This window comes from Pan paniscus, chromosome 8 (assembly GCF_029289425.2).
Source record: "Pan paniscus chromosome 8, NHGRI_mPanPan1-v2.0_pri, whole genome shotgun sequence".
Lineage (NCBI taxonomy): Eukaryota > Metazoa > Chordata > Mammalia > Primates > Hominidae > Pan > Pan paniscus.
This window is the reverse complement of record NC_073257.2, coordinates 42,799,625-42,824,139: the sequence shown is the minus strand read 5'-3', so window position 1 is coordinate 42,824,139 and position 24,515 is coordinate 42,799,625.

Below are 24,515 nucleotides of genomic sequence, written 5' to 3'. Positions count from 1 at the left end.
CATTAATAACTCCTCATTTAGCAGTGTTTCTAAGTTTAAAGAGCACCTTCATATCTCATTTTTAAATTAATTCTAAAATTATATATTTTTAGATGTTTCAATGCTTCTGAAATTTATAGATGTCTTACATTCAGTGTTTTATAGTCACTCTTGGCTAGACATCAGCAATTATGTAGCTGCCATTGCCTAAGCTTAAAAAACAACAACAACAAAAAACATCATCAAAGTCTGAAGGGCAGGTGGCAGTCACCTGGAAAGGTCATGGAACAATCAGGGAGCACTCTTATCATCCGTAGGGACTGTTATTTGGTGAGGGAGAAAAGAAGCAAAAAGTGAATCAGATGAGTATAGCAATTCCTAAAGTAGAAGTCAAAGAAGTCAAACTCTTAAATAATTACAGGGCCATCTTAAGAACTTAGTACCATTGGCTTTAGCTCTTTCATGCGTTCTTTCAAGAAATGCTGTATCGGCCGGGCACGGTCACGCCTGTAATCCCAGCACTTTGGGAGGCAGAGGCAGGCGGAACATGAGGTCAGGAGATGGAGACCATCCTGGCTAACACAGTGAAACCCCAGCTCTACTAAAAATACAAAAAATTAGCCTGGTGTGATGGCGGGCACCTGTAGTCCCAGCTACTCGGGAGGTTGAGGCGGGAGAATGGCGTGAACCCAGGAGGCAGAGCTTGCAGTGAGCCGAGATCACGCCACTGCACGACAGCCTGAGCGACAGAGCAAGACTCCGTCTCAAAAAAAAAAAAAAGAAAGAAATGCTGTATCATTAAAACTCTTCATGGCACAGAGGACAGCTTATGTAGAAAAACACAGCTATTGGCGACTCTGTATCAAAAAAGCGATTCAGATTAAGATGGCAGATAGGAGGCAGGACTAGCTTGCAGCTCCCGCTCGGATGGACAGAGCAGCATGTGGAGACTCACATCGTGAACTTTTGCTCCAAGAACTACCACTGGAACATACCAGGAAAGCCAAGAGAATCCAAAGACCATTTGAAGGAACTGGATCACCAGTGAAGTCTCCCTGAGACGCCAAAAAACTGTGAGTCTGCTTGCTTTCTCAATGGGGAGGCTCATGGTCTGGGGAAAGTTCTCAGCCCTGGTCACTGGCTGCCTGGAAATAGACTCGGTGCTGTTGTCGGGCGGGGCACAGTAGAAGTGAGACTGACTTTTAGGACTGCTGGCTGTATGGGAGCAGGGTGAAGCCTGTGACTGCTGGCTTTCCCCCACTTAGCTGGCCACTTGTATGACTCAGCAGAGGCAGCTGTTATCCCCCTGGCAACATAACTCCATTAGACTGGGAACCACACTCCTATCGCCCACAACAGCCACAGCAAGCCACGCTCAAGGAGAGACTGAACTCAGACCTGCCTATCCCTGCCACCACCTGGTGGCCTTTCTCTACCCACCCTGGTAGCCAAAGACAAAGATCATAATCTCTTGGGAGCTCTGTGGTCCTGCCCACCTCCTGAGAAACCTGAATACTTAGCAAGGTGTCCTTAGGGCAAGTTTGCATTCCCCCCATAGGACTGCAGCTGATGTGCTTTTGAAAGCAACACCTCCTGGCTGGAGGGCAACCAACACAAAACCAGCACACTAAACAAAAACATAACAAAGGACCCTCAGAGAGTCTACTTCACTCCCCTGCTACCTCTACTGGAGCAGGTGCTGGGATCCACAGCTGCAAGACCTGAAGACAAGACTTTTTGCAGACACTCCCCCGTACAAGCCCAGAGCCCTGTAGCTCCACTGGGTGGCTAGACCTAGAAGGGCAAAATCAATCACTAGGGTTCAGCTCTCAGGAAACCGCATTCCTAGGGGAAGGGGGAGAAAACCACATCAAGGGAGCACCTCATGGGACAAAAGAATCTGAACGGCAAGCTTTGAATCCCGGATCTTCCCTCTGACTTAGTCTACCCAAATGAGAAGGAACCAGAAAAACAATTCTGGTAAAATGATAAAAAAAAAAAAAAAAAAAAAAAAAGGTTATTTAACGCCCCCAAAAGATCATACCAGCTCACCAGCAATGGATCCAAACCAAGACAAAAATCTCTGAATTGCCAGAAAAGAATTCAGAAGGTCAATGATTAAGCTAATCAAGGAGGCATCAGAGAATGGTGAAGTCCAACTTAAATCAAAAACATGATACAAGATATGAAAGGAAAATTCTTCAGTGAAATAAATAGCATAAATAAAAAACAATCACAACTTCTTGAAATCAAGGATGCACTTAGAGAAATGAAAAAGGCATTGGAAAGTCTCAGCAATAGAACTGAACAAGAAAGATTCTTGAAATTCTTTCCTTCTTCTTGACTTTGGATAACCTGATGACTACGTGCAACTCTGAAGAAAGAACTTAAGAGCTCAAAGACAAGGCTTTTGAATTAACCCAATCCATAACAGACAAAGAAAAAATAATTTAAAAATGAACTAAAGCCTCCAAGAAGTTTGGGACTATGTCAAATGTCCAAACCTAAAAATAATTGGTGTTCCAAGGAAGAAGAGGAATCTAAAAGTTTGGAAAACATATTTGAGGGAATAATGGAGGAAAATTTCCTCAGCCTTGCTAGAGATCTAGACATCTAAATATAAGAAGATTAAAGAACACCTGGGGAATTCATTGCAAAAAGATCATTGCCTAGGCACATAGCCATCATGTTATCTGAAGTCAAAATGAAGGAAATAATCTTAAGAGCTGTAAGGCAAAAACATCAAGTAGCCTATAAAGGAAAACCTGTCAAATTAACAGGAGATTTCTCAGAAGAAACCCTACAGACTAGAACAGATTGGGGTCCTATTTTTAGCCTCCTTAAACAAAACAATTATCAGCCAAGAAGTTTGTATCCAGCTAAACTAAGCTTCATAAATGAAGGAAAAATACAATCTTTTCCAGACAGACAATTGCTGAGAAATTTGCCACCATCAAGCCAGCACTATAAGAACTGCTAAAAAGAGCTCTAAATCTTGAAACAAATCCTCAAAATACACCAAAATAGAACCTCTTTAAAGCATTAATCTCACATGACTTATATAACAATAACAAAATTTTAAAAATAAGGTATTAAGGCAACAAACAACCCAATGAATATAATAGTACCTCATATCTCAATACTAACATTAAATGTAAATGGCCTAAATGCCCCACTTAAAAGATACCAAATGACAGAATGGATAAGAATTCAGCAACCAAGTTTTTCCTGTCTTCAGGAGACTCACCTAACACACAAGTACTCACATAAACTTAAGGTAGGGGGGTGGAAAAAGATATTCCATGCAAACGGACACCGGAAGTGAGCAGGAGTAGTTATTCTCATATGAGACAAAACAAACTTTAAAGCAACAGCAGTTAAAAAAGACAAAGAAACATTACATAATGATAAAAGGATGAGTCCAACAGGAAAATGTCACAATTCTAAATATATATGCATTTAACACTGGAGCTCCCAAATTTGTTAAACAGTAACTACTAGACCTAAGAAATGAGATAGATGGCAACACAATAATAGTGGGGGACTTTAATACACCACTGATAGCACTAGACAGGTCATCAAGACAGAAAGTCAACAAAGAAACAATGAACTTAAACTATTCCCTACAAGAAATGGACTTAACAGATATTTATAGAACATCCTACCCAATAACTGCAGAATATACCTTCTATTCATCAGCACATGGAACATTCTCCAAGGTAGACCATATGACAGGCCACAAAACAAGTCTCAGTCAATTTAAGAAAATCGAAATTATGTCGAGTACTCTCTCAGACCATAGTGGAAAAAAGTTGGAAATCAACTCCAAAAGGAACCCTAAAATCTTGCAAATACATGAAAATTAAATAACCTTCTCCTGAATGATATTGGATCAACAATGAAATCAAGATGGAAATTTGAAAATTATTTGAACTGAACAATAATAGGAACACAATCTATCAAAACCTCTGTGATACAGCAAAAGCGATGCTAGGAGGAAAGTTCATAGCATTAAATGCCTACATCAAAAAGTCTGAAAGACCACTAATAGACAATCTAAGGTCACACGCCACAGAACTTGGGAAAGAAGAACAATCCAAAATCAAACCCAGCAGAAGAAAAGAAATAACAAAGATCAGAGCAGAACTAAATGAAACTGAAAAAACAAACAAACAAATACAAAAGATAAGTGGAACAAAAAGCTAGTTCTTTGAAAAGATAAACAAAATTGATAGACCATTAGCAAGATTAACCAAGAAAAGAAGAGAAAATACTCAAACAAGCTCAATTAGAAGAAAAATGGGAGATATTGCAACTCATACTACAGAAATACAAAAGATTTTTCAAGGCCACTATGAGCACCTTTATGTGCATGAACTAGAAAACCTAGAGGAGATGGATAAATTCTTGGAAGTATACCATCCTCCTACATTAAACCAGGAAGATATAAAATCTCTGAACATACCAGTAACAAGCAGCGAGACTGAAATGGTAATTAAAAAATTGCCAACAGAAAAGGTTCAGGACCAGACAGATTCACAGCTGAATTTTATTAGACATTCAAAGAAGCATTGGTACCAATCCTATTCACACTATTCCACAAGATAAAAAGGGAATCCTCCCTAAATCATTATATGAAGCCACTATCACCCTAATACCCAAACCAGCAAAGAACATAACAAAGAAAACCACAGACCAATATCCCTGAAGAACATAGATACAAAAATCCTCAACAAAATACTAGCAAACTGAATCCAACAGCATATCAAAAAGATAATCTACCATGATCAAATGGGTTTCATACCAGGGATGCAGGTATGACCTACATACGTAGGTCAATAAATGTGATATACCACGTAAATGGAATTAAAAACAAAAATCACATGATCATCTCAATAGATACAGAAAAAGCATTTGACAAAATTCAGCATCCCTTTGATTAAAACCCTCAGCAAAATCAGCATACCAGGGACATACCTTAAGGTAATAAAAGCCGTCTACAACAAACCCACAGCCAACATTATACTGAATGGGAAAAAGGTGAAAGCATTCTCGCTGAGAACTGGAACAAGACAAGGATGCCCACTTTCACCACCTCTATTCAACATAGTACTGGAAGTCCTAGACAGAGCAATCAGACAAGACAAAGAAATCAAGGACATCCAAATCACTAAAGAGGAAGTCAAACTGTCACTGTTTGTTGATGATATGATCGTATACCTAGAAAACCCTAAAGACTCATCCAAAAAGATCCTATAACTGGTAAATGAATTCAGCAAAGTTTCAGGATACAAAATTAATGTACACAAATCAGTAGCTCTGCTATAGAGCAACAGCAACTAAGCTGAGAATCAAATTAAGAATTCAACTCTTTTCCCAATAGCTGCAAACAAACAAACAAACAAACAAACAAACTTAGAAATATACCTAACCCCAAGGACCTGAAAGACCTCTACAAGGAAAACTACAAAATACTGCTGAAAGAAATCATAGATGGTACAAACAAATGGAAACATATCCCATGCTCATGGATGGGTAGAATCAATATTGTGAAAATGACCATACTGCCAAAAGCAATCTACAAATTCGATGCAATTCCCATCAAAATACCATCAGCATTCTTCACAGAACTAGAAGAAACAACCCTAAAATTCAAATAGAACCAAAAAAAAAAAAAGAGCCTGCATAGCCAAAGCAAGACTAAGCAAAAAGAACAAATCTGGAAGCATCTCATTACCTGACTTCAAAGTATACTGTAAGGCCATAGTCACCAAAACAGCATGGTACTGGTTTAAAAATAGGCACATAGACTGCTGGAACAGAATAGAGAACCCAGAAATAAAGCCAAATATTTATAGCCAACTGGTCATCAACAAAACAAACAAAAACATAAAGTAAAGAAAGGACATCCTATTCAACAAATGGTGCTGGGATAATTGGTAAGCCACCTGTAGAAGAATGAAACCGGATCCTCACCTGTCATACAAAAATCAACTCAAGAGGGATCAAAGACTTAAATCTAAGACATGAAACCATAAAGATTCTAGAAGATAACGTCAGAAAAACCCTTCTAAACATTGGCTTAGGCAAGACTTTATGACCAAGAACCCAAAAGCAAATGCAACAAAAACAAAGATAAATAGATGGGACTTAATTAAACTACAAAGCTTCTGTACAGCAAAGAAATAATCAGCAGAGTAAATAGACAACCCACAGAGTGGGAGAAAATCTTTACAATCTATACATCTGACAAAGGACTAATATCCAGAATCTACAACAAACTCAAACAAATTAGCAAGAAAAAAAAGACAATCCCATCAAAAAGTGGGCTAAGGACATGAATTGACAATTCTCAAAAAAAAAAGATGTACAAATGGCCAACGAGCATATGGAAATATGCTCAACATCACTAATTATCAGAGAAATGCAAATCAAAACCACAATGCGATACCACCTTACTCCAGCAAGAACAGCCCTAATCAAAAAATCAAAAAGAAAGTAAATGTTGGCGTGAATGCCGTGAAAAGGGAACACTTTTACACTGTTATTGGGAATGTAAGCTAGTACAACCACTATGGAAAGCAGCGTGGAGATTCCTTAAAGAACTAAAAGTAGATCTACCATTTGATCCAGTAATCCCACTATTAGTTATCTACCAAGAGGAAAAGAAGTTATTATATGAAAAAGATACTTGCACACGCATGTTTACAGCAGCAAAATTTGCAACTGCAAAAATATGGAACCAGCCCAAATGCCCATCAATCAGAGTGAATAAAGAAACTGTTCTGTATATCTACCATGGAATACTACTCAGCCATAGAAAGGAGTGAAATAATGGGATTCACAGCAACCTGGAAGGAATTGGAGGCTATCCTAAGTGAAGTAACTCAGGAATGGAAAACCAAACATCGTATGCTCTCATTCATATGTGGCAGCTAAGTTATGAGGACGCAAAGGCATAAGAATGATACACTGGACTTTGGGGACTTAGGGGAAAGGGTGGGAGGGGTTGAGGAATAAAAGACTACACATTGGGTACAGTGTACACTGCTTGGGGGATGGGTGCTCCAAAATCTCAGAAATCACCATTAAAGAACTTATTCAAATAACCAACCACCACCTGTTCCCCAAAAACCTATTGAAATTTTAAAAAAAAATTTTTTTAAGTGATTCAGCAGAGTCACGGTGTGAATCCAAAGTTGTCTGCAATTTTTCTTATGTTTCCCTTTTAGTATGTGCGTAAAAGCAATCTATTATAAAACCTATGTCGAAATAAGACCAAAACATCTTTTTCAATATGCATAAGAGAAAATTCCTGCATAATACAAAAATATTGTCTCATAGCTTGGCAGTGTTTTTTCTTTCTTACTAATGGTGCATCTCATAGACATTGGCTCTCAGATCATGTGTCCTTTGGTCATTGAGAAGTGGAAGACACTTTGCCCTCTAGTGTAGCTCACTGGTTCTCCTTTTGATGTGACATGGATTCTACTTGGAACAGATGGATCCATTTTTTTCTGTTCTGATAGATTTATCTGTGACTGCAGAACATCCCTTACTTCTCTGGGACATTCACAGTGGCCACCGACATTAAGATCTAGGTTAATAAATGCTTGTAAAATCATCGTAACTTGTAAGAAGCCAAGCTTGAAGATGGGATAGAAAGAAAACTGCCAAAGTACAACACAACTGCCAATGCTGCCAGTTGAATGGCGAACAGGAGGGATGCCAAGCAATTCACTGCTCGGCCAGCAGCCTTGAGTAGGAAAAGTGTGGACAAGGAAAAGTTGCAATCAAAGCTCATGGAAATGAAGCTTAGTGGGACCACAATTACCCTTCATGGGTTGTATATGGGTGCTCACAAAAGTTCTTATGCCACATTGCACATGCCAGGATTTGATTGCAACTACATATTCAATGACTACCTTCCTTTTGGGGAAAGACACGTATGTTATTGCTATGGGTGACAGTATATCCATTTTCCTTCCCAATAGCTACCTAATTTCCTTACTGGGAATTACATTTCTGTTGAGCATTGTCTTGGCCCAAAGGCATCCTGGTTCCTGCCTCCCACTGCCTCTTCCCTCTCCATCTGCCTCAAGCTCTGGTCAGGTTGAGTGGCTCAGTGACCCAAGCTTGGCCACTCAGTTTCTTGCTCTTGGGAACTTTGGATTTGGTGCATGTGAAACAGGGAAGGAGAGGAATTTCAGAGGTTAGACTCCTCACAGTAGTGCCAGGCATCGTCACAATGCTTATTGCAAAGCTGTTGCTCTGTTTCACTTAGCATGACCCTCCTCTGCAGGTCTCCCATGGTTTTTGCTGTGCCAAACCTGTTCTTTCAGCTTCCCAGCAATTCTGAGAGCCCCAAATGATGTCCCCTTAAATCTCTTATTGCTTCAAGTCAGAGCCAGTTTTTGTTACTTGCTACCAAGAACCGTGGTTGATTCAATTGCATTTCATATGGAATTGGTTTTCTTAGTCTGCTAGGGCTAAAATCCCATAGACTGCATGGCTTAAACAAGAGAAATATATTTTCTTACAATTCTGGAGACTGGGAAGTCCAAGATCAGGCTCCAGCAGCGTTTCGTTTCTGGTGAGGGCTGTTTCTGACTGGCAGACAGCAGCCATCTCACTGTGTGCTCACAGGGCCTCTTCATGCATGTACAGAGGGAGTGTGTGTGTGTGTGTGTGTGAGAGAGAGAGAGAGAGAGAGACAGAGCACCCTGGTGTCTCTTCTAAAAAGGACACTAATGTTGTTGGATTAAGGCCCCACCCTTATGACTACATTTAACCTTAATTACTTCTTCATAGGCTGCATACCCAAATACAGTCACACTGAGGATCAAGGCTTCGGTGTATGAATTTTGGGGAGACACAGTCAGTGTGTTAATAACAGTGGTACCACAAAGGAAAATAGAGGCTGCGGAATTTTCCCCAGAGTGTCCTCTTTTGTGCCATTAGAGAGAAGAGATGAAGGAATGAAATCTTTCTCTGGAGATCTTTAAGAACACAATGATCTTACTTTTGACATAGGGTGGTCCTGACAAAAGGCAGAGTGGCATAATAGACGTGACTGTTGCAAACTTCTCCTCCTCAGGACTTGGTGAACTGTTTGCTGCAAAAGTTCAATAGGATAATATAGGCTAAGAACACAGAACTCCCCTCCAACCGTCCTCCTTCCTACTCTGTCTCTTTGAGCCACCAAAGGGGAGACATCCAGATTACTTTCATATCTTATTCATTTGTTTGTTTTTTTACTTTAGAGACAGGGTCTCACTATATGGCCTAGGCTGGCCTGGAACTCCTGGGCTCAAGTGATCCTCTCATCGTGGCCTCCTGAGTAGCTAGAGCTACTCATGTGCACCACAGAATCTGGCTTTAATATTTTAAAGTTAAATTTTCTTTCATGGTTCCATACTTATTTTAGGCTTGTCAAATCAATATCCCCCCAACCAACCCTGTTAATACATATCAATATTTTTATCTTGGAAACAATTTTGCTAACAGGCAGACATGCCACCTGGAAGAAGGTGATGAGGTATGTATGTGCATTTATTTGGCATTCAAAATGAGTGCTTCCATTGATAAAATTATCTCAGACATTTCTTTACATATTTATTTATTTAGAGACAGGGTCTTGCTCTGTTGCCTAGGCTGGAGTGCAGTGGTGCAATCATGGCTCACTGCAGCCTTGAACTCCTAGTCTCAAGTGATTTCCCACCTCAGCCTCTTGAGTAGTTGGGATCACAGGTGTACACCACTGTGCCTGTCTAATTTTTTAATTTTTTTTAATAGACAAGGTCTCACTATGTTGCCCAGGCTGGTCATGAACTCCTGAGCTCAAGTAATCCTCCTGTCTCAGCCTCTCAAAATGCTGGGATTACCAGCATAAGCCACTGAGTCTGGCTCATTACACAATTAATAGAAACAGGCAAAATTGAAGTGGCAACCAATGACACATTTTAGGAGAAATACATGCTAGTCTCTGAAGGTGAGTCTTTCTTGGTGCTCTTGGTTGCCTCTACTAATAACATTCACCAATGCAGGAAGACTCAGAATTGCCCATATGTGCAGGTGGTTTTGGAGGCTTTCCATGGTACTGCCCTGGCTATTCTTTGTGGTGCAGTGGGGTAGGGATGGGGTACATTTGCTCTGGTTTCCTGAGCCCTGATCCACTGGATTCTCTAAGTAGGCACTATGCTTCCTGTGAGATTTAGACTTCTGAGTCCTCAGTGGAAGAACCCATAATATAAATTATACTGCAAGTAGAGGTAATAAATTTAACTGTCTGAATATATTTTTCATGCAGCTGGCTAGGCTTAGCAGTTCTAGTTAGGATGCTGAATTAGCCCTCGAAGCACTCAGCAGGTGTTCATGTGGTGTCAGCAGTGGGAGTCCAATATACCAGTCTTTAAGTTCCTCCTACTTTTCCTGGGTGTTATAAGAAATGGCTGTGGGGGGATCTGTCTAGTAAATCTTGCTCTAAACTTCAGCAGGAAAAAGGAAGGCAAAGGGGCAATGCTCATATACCCAGTCATGAAAGTTTCTATCAGCTTTGCACAAGCTAATGTGAGATTAAATGTAAATACTTACAAAAAGAGATGAAACTATAAAAGAAATGAACTTAATGGTAAGCACCATGGGTAAAGAGAAAAGCTAAGGTATTCAGTCTCTGGGCAGCACCTCTGAGTTACACATTTAAGGATTTCTTCTGAAATAAAACTTGATACTCGAAGCCTTATTTGCTCACATTTCATTTGGGAAAGGGTTGGCAGCAAGATATAAAAATGAGGTCCTGTCTCCTGTGAAGTAGGAGAGATGGCTGGGCGCTGAAGAACCCATTGGGAAAGGAAGAAGATACCTTGCAATAGTACATGGGAAAGCGACAGACAAAACCTCTTGCCCCTTTTCATCTAGAGTAGTGGTTCTCTAACTTGAGTCGGCATCAGAGTTAACTGGGGCCTTGTTAAAACAACCTGGCCAGGCGCAGTGGCTCACGCCTGTAATCCCAACACTTTGGGAGGCTGAGGTGGGCAGATCACTTGAGATCAGGAATTCAAGACCAACCTGGCCAACATGGTGAAACCCTGTCTCTACTAAAAATACAAAAAAGTAGCCAGGTGTGGTGGCAGGCAGCTGTAATCCCAGCTACTCGGGAGGCTGAGGCAAGAGAATCTCTTGAACCTCGGAGGCAGAGGTTGCAGTAAGCTGAGATCGCACCACTACACTCCAGCCTAGGCAACAGAGTGAGACTCTGTCTCAAAAAAAAAAAAAACAAAACCCACAATCTGCTGTCCCCCCACTATGAGTTTCTGATCCAGTAGGTCTAGGGTGGAGCGATAGCATTTGCATTTCTAGCAAGTTCCCAGGTGAGGCTGAGGCTGCTGGTTTAATAAACACACTTTGAGAACTGTCAATCCAGAATACTCTATTGGTAAATGCAGTGTGTGTGGTAGAATTCAGAGCCTCATGCCACCTCCCAGGTGCTAACACCGCTGGGTCTCTTAGTGCCTGATTTGCAAACCTATTTAGCTCGTTGCTTGGGTCCAACTTTTATAGACTCTGTTTAAAATACCTGCAGGTAAATCTTGAAAGAAAGGAAGTCAAGTATCTATCTTGACTCTCTAGAATTTATTCCCTGCTTCCATCAGACAATATTTCTGCATATAGGAGATATTAGTGGAAGCTTTCTCTTGGAGTCTAAAGAATAAACACATCAGGAGAAAGTCCAGGCATGGATGTCCTTGGCACTAAACATAGAAATTAGGAAATGTGGCTCCAAGAACAGATAGTACAGAACAGCTCCTGTAATTCAGAGCAGTCTTGATAGTGTCAAGGTCCCAGCAGTGTTCATGATTTGAGCCTCAAATCTCTTTTCTTTGGCAGGCTCCTCCAGGCTGCCCCAGCAAGCTGCTAGTGCCATTGTGGCGATGTGGGCCTCACTTTGGTTCTCACTGGTCTAGATAAATTCTTTTGTTACAAACAGTTCAAGGACTTCTGCTCCTCAGTGAGTCAGGCAAGGTTTTGGGGTTAGTAACTCAGCGAGTTTTCAACTATTCTGTTCTGAGAACCCCTTTACACTCTTAAACATCATTAGGGACCCTAAAGGGCTTCGTTTATGTGAATTATACCTATCAACATTTACCATATAAGAAATGACAAGTGAGAAATTTATAAAATATGTATTAATTCATTTAAAAGTAACTACAAAACAATACATGTTACCTTTCAAACATTTTAACATTTTACAATTTAAAAAACCCGTATTTTTCAAAACAAAGAAAATGAGAAGGGTAGTCTTGTTTTATGTGTTTGTAAACCTCTTTAATGTCTAGCATAATAAAAGACTACTGGATTCTCATATCTGCTAAAGTCACTGGAAAAGGGAGGAACATTTTATTAGTCTTTTCAGATAATTACGGATATTTTTGCTGGTTATTACATCAAAACTCAACAAGTGGTAGTTTCTTGGCTGGCATAGTGGCTAACACCTGTAATCCCAGCACTTTTGGAGGAAGAGACGGGTGGTTCACTTGAGGTCAGGAGTTCGAGACCAGCCTGGCCAACATGGCCTAAACCCCCATCTCTACAAAAAAAAAAAAAAAAAGTAAATACAAAAAGTAGCCAGACATGATGGCACGTGCCTGTAATCCCAGCTACTCGGGATTACAGTAGATGGGTAGGAGAATCTTTTGAACGTGGGAGGTGGAGGTTGCGGTGAGCTGAGACCACGCCACTGCACTCCAGCCTGGGTGACAGAGCAAGACTCCATCTCAAAAACAAACAAACAAACAAACAAACAAACAAAAACAAGAGGTAGTTTCTTTAAGGTTTGTTGCAATATGGAATCCAAGACCATATCAAGGAACTATTCATACTTTTGTTTCATAAAGTCCATGGGTCTTTCTTGCACCTTGAATGAATCTTTTCCCATACTCAATGTTTAAGATGTAATAAAATTTATAATATTTACTGCTCATCTAAGGTGTCCTTTTTTTTTTCTCTTTAGAGACAGGGTTTCACTCTGTTGCCCAGGCTGGAGTGCAGTGGCACAATCATAGATCACTGCAGCCTCGAATTCCTGGCTCAAACGATCCTCCCATGTCAGCCTCCCATATGTTGGGATTACAGGTGTGAGCCACCACACTCAACCCTAGGGCGTCCTTAAGTGAGACGTTTTCCCCTCTGAATGTGTGGTGGCAAAAAACAGAGTGACTACTAGTAAAGTTTGGTGCCACTGCCTTGGTTTATGCTAAGATGCCAGCAGTTTTACCCATAGTTTCTGTGTGAATGTCAACACAGTGGAAAGGTAAATAATATTTACTATCATTGAAAATAGTTTTCGTGCCATGGACTCCCTGGAAAGGTCTCAGCAACTCTCAAAGTGTCATGGACCACAACCTGAAAACAACTATGTTAGGAGAATGAGGTAAGAATTGCATCCTACAGTTTTTTCTTTTGTTTTTTTCTGAGACAGGGTGTCACTTTGTCACCCAGGCCGGAGTGCACTGGCATAATCTCAGCTGACTACAACATTTGCCCCCTGGGTTCAAATGATCTGCCCACCTCATCCCCCTAATAGCTGGGACTACAAGCGAGTGCCACCACACCTGGCTAATTTTTGTATCTTTAGTAGAGACAGGGTTCCACCGTGTTGGCCAGGCTGGTCTTGAACTCCTGACCTCAGGTGATCCACCTGCCTTGGCCTCCCAAAGTGCTGGCATTACAGGTGTGAGCCACTATGCCCAGCCCCATCCTGCATTTTTATCTTGCTGCCTTTTTTATCCTTTTATCTTTCAGTGGGATTGCTAAAGACAATCTCAAGATCACTTTACGACTCTTCTAGGTCTGGCAAGGTGGCTAAGACCTGTAATCCCAACATTCTGGGAGGCTGAGGCAGGAGGATTGCTTGAGGCCAGGAGTTTGACACCAGCCTGGGCAATATAGCAAGACCCCATCTCTAAAACAAAAAAAAACAAAAAAAACCCCCACTCTTTTGTTTTATTCACAGCATCTAATTACAAGGCAAAACAAATCACTTAAAGAAAAAGAAAATTGCAAAGTCTTTAAAATATAATAAAAATAGTAATGAGTAACCCAATGAGGAGTTGCTCTCCTGGCAGTCAGATCATGAAAGACAGTGCACTTTAGAATACACAGAAAAATATAGGCTTTACTTGCTGTAAATGTATAGAAACTTTTATGAGAAACTTAAAGAAAGAGAATTCAGTGATGTCCATCAATTGACGTCCATCCTCCAGAAACAACAGCTGCAGTTGTTTCTATTTGGTGGAAGCAGTGGGCAGAGCTGGGAATTCTGGGAACCTGGTGGTGCTGAGGAGCCGAGGTGCAGGGAATGAGCACAGAACTGGGACTTAGGGGAACATCCTAGAGCAGGGGCGGGCGCCAGGGAAGCTCAGATGGAAGGAGCCCCGGCCGCTCTCCCTCCTGCTTAGCCAACCCCTGTGCCGTCTGTCCCTCCCCAGCCACATGACACACCAACTGAACTGGGTCAGTCACTCCAGAGTCCTGAAAGATCTGAGAGCCCCAGAGCCTTGCTCCCTGGCCTCAGACTTGAATTGAGACCCAGCACTTCCTCGAACTTGGCTTTTTTGACCAGGTTTCCTGGACCGTGTGATATTTTGTTGTGGATATTCCATCAACTTCATAGGGTAGAGTATGTCCAGCAACCAATTCCCGGGGCCAGAGGGATTCCTATGGAGACTTAAGACCCCCATAGAACATGTTTGTGGTACAGGCATGGCCTGGATGCCTTATTCATTGCAGTCAGGGATCCCAAAACATGCTTTATTAAGAAGTCTCTGCTCAGATAGCGTATTGGCACCATCGGTGCTTTTGATGCTTAGAACTGAGGAAACTTGGCTGGGTGTGATGGCTCACACCTGTAATGCCAGCACTTTGGGAGACCCAGGCAGGAGGATCCCCTGAGGTCAGGAGTTCAAGACCAGCCTGGCCAACATGGTGAAGCCCCACCTCTACTAAAAATACAAAAATTAGCCAGGCATGGTGGTGCCCACCTGTAATCCCAGCTACCTGGGGGGCTGAGGCATGAGAATTGCTTGAACCTGGGAGGCAGAGGTTGCAGTGAGCCGAGATCACGCTACTGCACTCCAGCCTGGGTGACAGAGCGAGACTTTGTCTCAAAAAATATATATAAATAAATAAAGAACTAAGGAAACTCAGGCCGTCCAGTGCAGCTGCCCATCATCCCCATCCCAGTAAAAATGGAAGCAGCCATCGGAGTCTTTTCTTAGGGTTAAACTCAGTGTTTGACACTTGGGGCAGAGACCAAAGCGAGTGGAAGAGAAACTTTTGTAAAAACATCAGAATCAGTTATGATAGAAGCAAGACTCTCTGGTGACTTGTGAAGGAACCCCAGAGACCACCAAACAAAGCTACTTCCCATGCAGCGGGAGGCAGAGATGTTGTTCCATCCCTTCATCTTCAGCCCCCACCCAAGTATCCAGCACATAGTAAGTACTCAATAAATATCAGGTGAGTAAAGGAATGGATTGCTGGGTCATCGGAAGCAGAGCAAAGGGATCTTGGCTGTGAGGGAGAGGGCACACTCCTCTCTGCATCTCCTGTCCCTGAGTTTGGAGTCTGAGGTGTCTAGACCTGACTGATGATGTTTCCAGGCATTGCCAGACATTGCCAGGCATTGCAGATGGACTTGGCCCCTTCCAGGCAGGGAGCAGGATAAAGAATCAGGCATCCCAGAAAGGAGAGGATGGCATTTTGATGCCAGACTCTCTGATGGCATGTTGAGTTTCTTTGTTTCTTTCTCTTCCATGATTCATAAACATTTAGTTTAATGTTCCAGTGCTATCAGAATTGTCTTGTGGAAAATAAACAGGAGTTTATCTCCACACTGGGGCCAGAAGTTTAAAGAAGAGCAGATCCTTAGAGGCTGGCCTGAAAAAGCCCTAAAAGGAAGATTTTTCAGGAAGCCAGCTGTCAGGATTACAAGGGCCCAGTTGTCCCTCTTCAGAGGTTATTACTTATTTGATTCACCTTTTTTTTTTTTAAGAAGAAAGTCAAAATTTTGTCTGAGTGCAGTGGCTCATGCCTGTAGTCCCAGTGCTTTAGGATATGGGAGGATCACTTGAGCCCAGGAGTTAGAGACCAGCCTGGGCAACATAGCAAGACCTCCATCTCTACAAAATAAAAATTTAAAAATTAGCCAGGTGTGGTGGTCTGTGCCTATAGTCCCAGCTATTTGAGAGGCTGAGGCAGGAGGATTGCTTGACCCCACTAGTTCAAGGCTTCAGTGAGCTATGATTGTACCACTGTACTCCAGTACTCCAGCCTGGGTGACAGAGCAAGACCCTGTTTCTTAAAAAAAAAAAAAAAATAGCCAGGTGCAGTGGCTCATGCCTGTAATGCCAGCACTTTGGGAGGCCGAGGTGGGTGGATCATTTGAGGTCAGGAGTTCAAGACCAGCCTGACCAACATGGTGCAACCCCATCTCGTCTCTACTAAAAATACAAAAAATTAGCCAGGCATGGTGGCAGGTGCCATTAATCCCAGCTACTAGGGTGGCTGAGACAGGAGAATCGCTTGAACCTAGGAGGCAGAGCTTGCAGTGAGCCAAGATCACGCCACTGCACTCCAGCCTGGGTGACAGAGCAAGACTCAGTCTCAAAAAAAAAAAAGAAAAAGACAAAAAGTCAGTTTTGCCTTGCCATGTTCTCCTTGACCAACTTGATCGTTACTTCCTGTAGCTTAGCATGAACTGAAGTCCTGCAGGAAGCAGCATCTGTCAAACACGCATTTGACATTGACCCAAGCCTCTACCTGTAACATCTGATTGCAGCACATCAGAGCATTGTCCCTACTGGGTCATCAGCCTCAAGACAGGCTGGAGGAGATGGAGCCACCCATGTGGCAGGAGCCGATGGTCTAGCTGCTTTGAGAACATGTCACATAAGTGTGTGCTGCTGACGTCAATATCACACTAATAACACAGGGTATCAGTTAAGTGCAAAATATTTTCACAGGCAGCTTTCTGAGGGCCACTAGTTTTTATTTATTTATTTGTTTGAGACAGGGTCTCGCTCTGTCACCCAGGCTGGAGTGCAGTGGCGCAATCTTGGCTCACTGCAGCTTCAGTCTCCTGGGCCCAAACGCTCCTCCCATTTCAGCTTCCCAGGTAGGTGAGACCACAGGTGCACATCACCACGCCCAGGTATTTATTTTTATTTTTTGTAGAGATGGGGTCTCACTATGTTGCCCAGGCTGGTCTCACACTCCTGGGCTCAAGTGGTCCTCCTGCCTCAGTCTCCCAAAGTGCTGGGATTACAGGCATGTGCCACCATGCCCTAACTACCCACTGGTTTTAAGTCAACTTAAAAACCCTTCAGTTGATCCTCCTGTTAACAGATATTTTTCAGTAAGGGGCCTCCAAAAGAAGAGAGTAGGTGAGCTCTCCTGGTTACTGACTGCAGCAGCCATGGGGAGTTCCAGGGCTAATTCAGTTCTGTAGCTGGGTTTCTACATTTAGATATCTACAAAGGCAGTCTGTACTTTTATAATTCTCTGATTAATTGGTGGTTGTGGCTGGCATTTGGATTTTTTTTGGGGGGGTTTGCAACTCTGTATATAATAATGTTTTAAAAGTTTGTGTCAGATTTAATTAGAAACAAATTTCACAGCATATTCATCTGCTTGGTCTCACTCCCCTGGACTCCCACTAGTAATTTTGTCATAGATCCTTTTCTCAATGGCAGCCAAAATCTCCCAACACAATAGAAGTATAGTTTCCAGGCAGAGAACTTGGGCTCTGGAGTTCGATGGACCCACTCAAGCCCTGTTTGAACTCTGTAGCCACACCTTTGGCCGGCTACTTAATTATGCCGGCCCTCATTTTCTGACCTATAAAATGGGCATGGTACTACCATAGCTCTAAGAGCAGCTGTGAGGACTATTGGGTGGTCATCTATGCAGGGCGTCTAGCAAAGTGCCCAGCCCAAAGTAGGGGCTCAACAAATAATAAAAACTACTTTTAAAAATAATTTTAACCGCCGGGCACGGTGGCTCACGCCTGTAATCCCAGCACTTTGGGAGGCCGAGGCTGGTGATCACCTGAGGTCAGGAGTTCGAGACCAGCCTGGCAAACATGGTGAAACCCCCGCCTCTACTAAAAATACAAAAATTAGCTGGGCGTGGTGGCACCTGCCTGTAATACCAGCTACTTGGGAGGCTGAGGAAGGAGAATTGCTTGAACCCAGGAAGCAGAGGTTGCAGTGAGCGGAGATTGTGCCACTGTACTCCAGCCTGGGTGACACAGTAAGACTCCGTGTCAAAAAAAAAAGCATAATAATAATATTAACTATTTTATTTAATGGTATATGTGTGTCTGAGGTATGGGATGTATATGTGTCAGTGGTGTGTGCATCTGATATGTGTGTGTGTTTGTGGGAAAAGAAAAAATGATGTTTGTGTGCATGCGTGTGTGTGTGTGTGCACACATGCATGTGTGAAGTTCTTGGCTTTGTAAAGAAGGGGTCTTTCCTGACTTTCTCACCGTGGGCCTGCATACATCCGTCTGTCCAACCCAGGTTGGCGTCCAGCTAGCCTCGTTTAAGTACTTCAGCCCCTCATACCTGTGCTTCCTGGACCTTAGATCCACATCTCGGGGAGAAGGAAGACCTTGCCCTGGGATGAGAAGAGACCAGCTGCATTCCTTGCTTCAAAGCAAACCAGCACTTCCTGAGCTCCACAACGACAGGCCCACCCTTTTCCTGGCCCGAGTGTTTATTACTCCTTTTTCTGGTGTCCAGGGACTTCGATTGAGCTCTCCCCACCTAACTCTCTCCAGCAGCAGCCTGGGTGGCACCATTATCCCCTGTCCTCACTGCACCCAGGGACCAGTGGGCCCTGCCATTCTTGCCTGCTACCTTGCAGTCTCTAGAGTAAACCTCCCTGGGTCTGTGTGGGATCAACTGAGCCTTTTGTGAATAACTCATTCACAATGTCATTTGCAGTGTGCAGGGCCTTACAGAGCACCTGCTAGAATATTCAGCGTCAAATATTCTCTAGTTGGGTGCTCAGCGTGACAATGCTGCATTGGCAAATGAACTGTCAACACTGGGACAGACGTCTGTAATTAGACAAACTCAGCAGGGAGCTGCCTTTCGTCTCCTGCCCTTGGTGGGTTTGGATCCATGCCTTTTAAATCTCATGTAGCCGATTTAGAATGAGGACTCCAGAACGAAATGCATGTGTCCCATGAATTATAGCCCTACCGTCCCACTAATTCCAAGCCATACATTTTATAATTTTATACTTCTACCTAAGTGTGGCCAGCGTGTGTATATGCCACCAGCTGGAGACACTGTCTGAAACAAGTTTGGCACCGAATGGAGTTTGGCCTCATCCCACCCAGATGACAACAGAGAGTAATGATTTGATCACTATCAGATACATTAATTTGGCTCCAGGCTGAAATTCTTTTATAGGTACTTATAGTTTGAGGATAGCACTGCTGAGTCTGGAACTAGAAAACCACAGGCACAAAATCATAAGAACCCCTAAACCTAGTGAAAGAACATTCTAGACCAAGACTGCGAGGTAGGAGGGGTGCCTTTCCTCTGTCTCCCTCCTCACCTCTCAGGTCTCAATACCTCGGCCTGTGACTGTCTTAGAAACAAAGAGAGCATGGGAGACATGCAGCCTGTGTTGATAGTACTATCAAGGACTTATTTTAAAATGGAATATGTTGGGTTGTGCCTATGGAAAAGACCGTAACAGCATGAACTACAGTTTCCTTGGTTCCTGAGGTTTTGTGACGATCCCTTTGGAGCCGTGGCAGTGTGGGATTCAGGGCACCCTCAGGGGGATGCAGTCACCAAAATGCTGCAAAGAATCTCATTACAGCACATTTTCCCTTTTAATTTGCTCTCCTGGCAGATTGCAAACTGGAACTGCAATGTTGGTTCTTAGGTGTTTCTACCACGTCAGTGTATGTTACTTTGACATGTAACTAAAAATTTTTTTGCTTTGATCTTTCTTTCTCTTTCTTTCCTTCCTTTCCTTCCTTCCTTCCTTCCTTTCTCTTTCTTTCTTTCTTTTTCTCCCTTCTTTCTGTTTTTTCCTTCCTTCCTTCTTTCCTTCTTTCTTTCTCTCTTCTTTCTTTCTTTCTACAGGGTCTTGCTCTTTGCCCAAGCTGGAGTGCCAGCCATGGCATGATCATAACTCACTGAAACTTCTGCTTCCCAGACTCAAGTGATTCTCCTGCCTCAGCCTCCTGAGTAACTGGAATTACAGGTGCCCACCACCATGCCTGGCCAACTTTCGTATTTTTAGTAGAGATGGGGTTTCGCCATGTTGGACAGGGTAGTCTCGAACTCCTGACCTCAAGTGATCTGCCCACCTCAGCCTACCAAAGTGCTGGGATTACAGGCATGAGCCACTGCGCCTGTTGCTCTCATTGTTCAGTTGTGTAAAATTGCCCCAGAATTTGAGGTTTCCCTACACATTCCGTCTCATCAGAGGGTGGGTGCTTGTGGCTCACAAAAGCACCCACTCTTGTCATGCACAGAGGCTATGATTGACAAGGAAACCTGTCCTGAGAGTGAGATGACAGGGTTCCTGTCATCTTTGGGGTCTACCAATGACAGTGTCTCTCAATCTCAAGCCCTGACCATTGAACCTCACTGTGTGGAGGGCGTGACTTATGCCTGGACCTGGAGCAGACAGGGCTGGCCCCAGCCCTCTGTCTGCCTCCACTGGGATGACATGTCTGACCATATTGGGCAGCGATTATTTGCTGGTGCTTTTGCCACATCCACAGCCAGGCTTCAGGTTGCCAGCAAAACCCCCCTGTGACTGTGTACAAGATGTTGTAGGTGTGCGTTGTGAGGTTTTTTCACGATGTGATCATGTCATTCGGGCATTCTTAAATGGTTAAAAACGATGTTTGTTTATTTATTTTAATAGAGACAGGGTCTTGCTCTGTTGCCCAGGCTGATTTCAGACTCCTAGACTCAAGCTCCTAGACTCAAGCTATCCACCTACCTCAGCCTCCTGAGTAACTGGGACTACAGGTGAGCACCAGCACACCCAGCTAATTAAAAAAAAAAAAATGGAGAAACAGGATCTCCTTATGTTACCCATGCTGGTCTCAAACTCCTGGGATAAAGCGACTCTCCCTCCTCAACCTCTCAAAGTGCTGGAATTACAGGCGTGAGCCACCACACCCAGATGATAACATTAAGAACTTCTGACATTGTGACTTTAGGTTGTGTCCATTTACATCCCTGCCCTTCTTCTACATTTTCTCTGGATGTCACTTCCCCCGTCAATTCTGTCCACTCATTTTGTTAAATTCTTAGGACCCCGATCCTGGGCCTATTGGGTGGTCACATGAGGTGAATAGACCTCCGAGGCATCCACCCATGACTCTCCCAGGGCAGGTGTGTCTGGTGGCCGCGTTCCTTATGACATGTGCGGAAGTTCAGGGGGTGCTGGACCATCCCTGAGTGGAGAGTGGAGAATGGAGAAACTGGGCTCTGAGCCTGAAGAGGTTCCTTGCAGTTCATTAAGAGATGGTTGACAGTAGGGCATGAGGATCCGGTTTTACTAGTGGGCTCATGCGTCAGCTAAGTCAGGGGTCCCAGCTGCTCTCTGCTGGTCTCTCACTGGTAGCTTCATTTTCAGTCACGGTGTGTGTGCGGGTCGGGGGGTGGGGGGCGGGGTTTGCCCACCCTTCAGGCCGAGCCTTGGAGTTCAGAGGCCTTCCAACAACAGGGCTAGCATTGCCCTGTTCAGCAGACAAAGTGGAAGAGGGCAGGAGTGAGACTGGGCCTTGGTTTTTCTAACCCATTTTCCTGAAATGAGAGCCAAAAGAGGCCAGGCGCGGTGGCTCACACCTGTAATCCCAGCACCTTGGAAGGCCGAGCTGGGCAGATCATGAGGTCAAGAGATCGAGACCATCCTGGCCAACATGTTGAAAGCCTGTTTCTACTAAAAACGCAAAAATTAGCTGGGCGTGGTGGCGCACGCCTATAGTCCCAACTATTCATTCAGGAGGCTGAGGCAAGAGAATCGCTTGAACCTGGGAGACAGAGGTTGCAGTGAGCCAAGATCGTGCCACTGCACTCCAGCCCGGCAACAGAGTGAGCCTCTGTCTCAAAAAAAAAAAAAAAAAAAAAAAAGAGCCAAAAGTTGAATTCTCACATGGAGCTAACCTAAGCAGCAACACTTCAGGCAGACAAAGGGGTGCAGAGATGAAAACCTCCAACACCCAAATTTCCCAAGTTGTAAATAGTTTTCTTCTGAATACACTTTATGTCAGAAATAAAATCCTCTGGATTGTAGACAGTCACAAGCACCCTGGAACCAAGTTATTGTGGTCCAACTTAAGAGGAGCCTAGACTAAAACATGGACATTCACTTCCCAAGATCTCTTTTCCAGAACAGTCCAGAAAGCTATGAAACCTACCATCAATTTTTCCATCAATCTTTGGTTGAGGAAAACTGGCCTAGTAAGTTAAGGAGAAAGTTCTTTTTTCTTTTTTATTTATTTATTTATTTTTGAGACGGAGTCTCGCTCTGTCGCCCAGGCTGGACTGCAGTGGTGCGATCTCGGCTCACTGCAAGCTCCGCCTCCCGGGTTCACGCCATTCTCCTGCCTCAGCCTCCCGAGTAGCTGGGACTACAGGCGCCCGCCACCACACCTGGCTAATTTTTTTGTATTTTTAGTAGAGATAGGTTTTCACCGTGTTAGCCAGGATGGTCTTGATCTCCTGATCTCGTGATCCGCCCGCCTCGGCCTCCCAAAGTGCTGGGATTACAGGCGTGAGCCACCGCGCCCGGCTGAGAAAGCTCTTTTTAATCATTTCTTGTTCTCCCATCCCCACTCCGACCTGAAAATAGCCTTCCCTTTGGTAGATGAAAGACACCTCTTGACAATTACCAAGATGAGGGTATATTATTCTTTTGCTTAACTTGTTTGATTGTACCCAAAACTGGAAGAGGGCTGTGTTTTCTGCAGCATCTGATTAACAATGAGTACATATATCCAAGGTCCTCTGGGGGCTCAGAGTAGCAGAGGTATTGAAACTAAGAAGTGATTTTAGCCTTGAGCTGCCTTAAATCCTTGTCAGAACAGGGCAGTTGGGGAGGAAAATTAATAAAGGATTTGAAACCCGGTTCACAACCAGAAGTGGACCCTGAGCCGGGGCCAGGAAGAGAATCTGAGAACCCCAGCCTTACTTAGTGGCCCTACTTCCACCAAGCCTTGCATCCTGGGGCACACCACTGTTGCCTGTTTACTGCTTGGCTAGAAGCTGAAAAAGATGCTGAAAAATGTTCTGGCCTTAAAAGAATTCCTTCCTTCGATCCCAAGTTTTAAAATTTATGAAGAACAGAATATAGTGATTTGTGACAATGTGGGTGAACCTGGAGGACATTATGCTTAGCGAAATAAGCCAAGCACAGAGAGACAGAAGCTGCATGCTCTTTTTTATTTGTGGAATCTAAAACACTTGAGTTCATAGGAGCAGAGAGTAGAATGGTGGTTACCAGGGGCTCAGGGTGTGGATGGGGAGGGGAGGACTGGGAAGATGTGGTCAAAGGATACAAAATTTCTTTCATACAGGAGGAATAAGTTCAAGAGATCTACTGTACAATGTGGTGACTATAGTTCGTCACAGTGTATTGAATACTTGAAAATTGCTAAGAGAATAGATTTAAATGTTTTCAATATAAAAAATAACTGGCTGGGGGCAGTGGCTTACACCTGTAATCCCTGCACTTTGGGAAGCCAAGGCAGGTGGATCCCTTGAGGTCAGAAATTCCAGACCAGCCTGGCCAACATGGTGAAACCCTGTCTCTACTAAAAATGCAAAGATTAGCTGGGCATGGTGGCAGGCGCCTGTAGTCCCAGCTACTCCAGAAGCTGAGGCAGGAGAATTACTTGAGCCCAAGAGGTGGAGGTTACAGTGAGCCAAGATTGCGCCACCGCACTCCAGCCTGGGTGACACAGCGAGACTTCGTCTCAAAAAAAAAAAAAAAAAAGAGAGAAACGATGTATGTTAATTAGCTTGATGCAATCATTTCACAGTGCATGTATGTATCAGAACATCACATTGTGCACCGTAAATATACACAATTTCTATTTGTCAATTAAACCTTAATAAAGCTGAAAAAAATATAGTTCAAATAAAGCACTTCAACTTCTCTTGCACAGTAAGTTAGATATAGGAAAGGAGATTGCCTGTTTAAAACCAAAATGCAGGTACCAGTTCTCATGGCAAGTTCAGAGACCCACTCTGGGCCCCAAACCTGGTTAAGCCCTCGTTGATGTGACTTTGAACAGACGACTTAACCTCTGTGTGCCTCAATTTCCTCACCTGCACTCTGTAGATAGTAACTTGCCTCAGGGGGTTGTCATGAGGATTAAAGGGGTTAATATATAGAATGGCTAGAGTACTAATTGGCTCACAGTAAGCACTAGACAGGGGCTAGCTATGATTGCAGAAATCCCTTTCTTCATCTTATAGGATACCAGA